Source organism: Coptis chinensis, chromosome 7 (genome assembly GCF_015680905.1).
Source record: "Coptis chinensis isolate HL-2020 chromosome 7, ASM1568090v1, whole genome shotgun sequence".
Classification (NCBI taxonomy): domain Eukaryota; kingdom Viridiplantae; phylum Streptophyta; class Magnoliopsida; order Ranunculales; family Ranunculaceae; genus Coptis; species Coptis chinensis.
The window spans coordinates 29,112,149-29,115,505 of record NC_141462.1 but is presented as its reverse complement, the minus strand read 5'-3'; the positions used below and the strand labels follow the sequence as shown (position 1 = coordinate 29,115,505).

At 40.8% G+C, this 3,357-nt stretch overlaps 1 long non-coding RNA gene across 1 annotated transcript; it reads right to left on the bottom strand.

Annotated features, from left to right (window-relative positions):
* Positions 1 to 2,084: 2,084 nt before the first annotated feature.
* LOC147487005 (uncharacterized) lies at positions 2,085 to 2,871 on the bottom strand. The gene is made up of 2 exons (XR_015202527.1): positions 2,704 to 2,871; positions 2,085 to 2,597 (listed from the first exon to the last, which is right to left on the bottom strand). It is a non-coding gene; the product is annotated as an uncharacterized LOC147487005 (long non-coding RNA).
* Between the last annotated feature and the right edge of the window lie 486 nt (positions 2,872 to 3,357).

The window sequence follows — 3,357 nt, the reverse complement described above, 5'->3', positions numbered from 1 at the left end:
GGAAATTTCCACCTCTAGCATGCTCCCGCAGCGCCGACGACCGATCTCTCTTAGCGGTCGTTTTCACAACCCTCTTGAGAGAGGGGCGTGTAGGGGAGTGATATTCTCTATCCAAAGACGCGCGATAACATGGTGAAAATGACACATAGACCTGTGGATCGAGTGTCGCATCCATGAGCTAATAGAGCGATACTAACGGGTTGCGGTATCCGCGAAACTCACGCTAGGAAAGTGACTTCGGATACCCCTTCGAAGCAATCATGACTAAAGGTGTACTTGCACATATCTTGGCGTCGACCAGCGGTCGCGACCGCCAAGCTACTTATCTGGCCCGACACTCCACATCATTCAAAGATACCTATGAGGGCCGGTTCTCACATGTTACCCTGATCTCCACCCCTCGTTTGGGATACCCTTTACACGTGGTGGACAAGGATACACTCTCAAGATCTATAAATACCTCTCCAATGAACTACGCCAGACCTGATTCTGCTCTCCCCCAAAAAACCCAAGAGCCAGATACGTAGGCAGTTCGCTCTCACGACGAACTCGGTCCATCCAATAACCTATTCCAGTCCCCCATTGAATGTTTGTAAGGGAAAGCTAAACCACACCTTTACACGTATGTTGACCAATTCCGCTCACAACAAGAAGAAGAACAAGGTTGATTCAGCAACCTATGTATAAAAACTATAAAAACGTAAAACAAATATATTAGTCTTTCGCTACACTCAAAAACAACAAAAGATAAATAAAATTAAAATGTACCTATCCGCCAAAATGGCAATTGCAGGTCCAGTTTTACCTTTTACCATTCGCTGTAAATGACTGAATTCCTGTTGACATCTCCAACTGGTGCGACACGAATAGCTGTTGACTGAGTTTACAACCAACTCACATTTTTGTGCTAGATATTATCTTTTGATGATTGCCGACATGAAATTTTAGCAAGTTATTCTGGAATCACGCTGAATGAGTCGCACAGAAGGAGCAATGTATTTAAATAGCCAAGTAGATACTTGTAATTCAGTTATATTTGTAATTCAGTTGGACTAATCGCCAACAACATACCTAACATACCTGCTTGGCTGCTACCAAATTACCAAAGCACAGACCCACTCCGAAAGTTCTTTTGGTGTGTTAAATATAGTTAAAAATGAATACGGATGGGTTCTCGCGAGTAAACCAGGCTGGGAATGGTCCTTAGGGCATCATAATGTTGTTTGTGGTGTTGAATGGGAATAACTTGCTATATACAGGCAATACTCTCAAGGAGTTGAAAAGGTACTAGGGTGAACATGCATTTGGGTGGTGTCTGATTCTCAGGCAGTAGTCCGGCCATGCTTTTCAATCAAACAATTTACACTCAGGCCATGCTTTTCAATCAAACAATTTACACTGGAGATTTAGAAGATACTGTGAATATCGTGGAGTATAAAATAGCATGGCTCAACATCACTTCTAATGGAGAGAGTGACAATCATGTGCTCTTGCATTAGGGGCAAAACAATAGTGGAATTGCGGGCCAGAATTTCTGACAAAGATTGAAGACCCTGTAGCCACTTACTATAGATTTATTGAGAAAGTGAATCCAATCCAGAATGGCAAATGATTTTAGAAGTGACAGTTTCAGTCGGCAAGCATGCCGATCGGCAGCTATTGGACTAGGACATCTGTACCCTTCCTTAAGAAAATGTTAATGATTTGTGTTATGGAATTCTTCCTTGTAGAAAAGTTTATATATTAAGCAAATTGCCCAAACAACTTATCCATTTGTAAGGAATATGCCAGCCTGATATTTCTTTTCAATAGATTGTTCAACTGTGCACACCATATTTATTTTCATCATGTTAACAAAATAACTGGATGAATTTAACATTTCGATGATTCTAGGCCCAAATCCCCAAACAGTCTCCTGAAATCGCGCAAAAGTTAGGTTTTTTTTTGGTAACTCGCGCAAAATTAGGTGACAGGCTGCCAAGGCAAATATAGATAACTGAGTTTGCTGCCTCGAATCGAGCCACTTCAAACACTAGTTTTCATTAATTGAGGCCTTGTTAGCTCTATCGAATTTGTCTAAGACGTTCTTGTTCGGTAGAGAACCACCAAACTTTATCTTGTTTGGTCTTCAGATACCCGTTTATATACTAAAGCTCCAAGTCGTAGATAAAAGCTATTTATAACTACGCCATATGCAGTTAATTCAACATCTCTTTTTATTGCCTTTCAGATCTTTAATTTCTGTGGAGGGTCTGTGGGATGATTTAGGTAGACGTGACTGTATTATCTCAATATGATCAGGCAATAAGCCTGGAATAACCGAATAACCATCGGCTTTGACTTTGAGGTGACACTCTCACCAGCCTTTTATAAGGTAATATGTTATGATAGCCAAGAAGAGAGAAGCAACTTATGCCATGGAAGATGAGATCGGTATATCGAAGTTGCGAGCTGAGGTCCATAATGCTCTAGGACGAGCTTCTGCTGCATGCTTAAATCAACTATACTGTACTCCAGTATGCTTGTCATCAAAATCTTGAAATATGGTTCTTCCTCGGTACAGTGTTTGATAACCGGAATTGCAGCCATACTTTCACCTAAACCAACATCTTATAAATAACTTACTAATCAAACCAACTCTCTCTAAAACAATTGTAACAACAACAAGAAGAAAAATAAAGAACTGGGAAAAAGTTGACGAACCTAAGGAAACAGCATGAAACCAAAAAAGAGGACCAGGTGGTCCTCAGTGAAAGAGGGCCAACGAAGAGGATGCTCTACACCTTTGAATCTTCGCCAATGAAGGTGACGATAGGTAAATGATGTCATCGCTCTGTATACCTGGTAAGTTGTAAACTAACTCCCCTTTCCTCCCTCTTACCATTAAATGACAGAAATTATTGCTTTTCTTGTCTGCAATGGATTTCTTGCCATTATTATTATGTTAATCTAACTACTTTAAAGAGTTTGTCTCGGTGAACAGTAGACTTTTCCCGCTGAACTCCTAACTGGATTCAATTATTATGATTGTAAGGGAGTGATATTCTCCTTCAGGAATATCAAGCATGTGCTCAGTATGGTGGAAATACCACACTGATCTCTGATACACCTCGCCAACCTATGTCACCAACTTGCATCAACACACTACGAGATCGCTCCATAACAATTCGTATCATCACACAGACCGATCTACAGCGTGATTCATCTTATCTTCTAGAAGCAATCATGAAGGAATCTACACGTACGCAAATCACTGCCGCCAGCTACTAAGCCAGGCTACTAATCCCCATCATTACAGCAAACCTATAAACACAATTCTCACACGCCTCCACAATCTAGACCATACATCTGCATTAT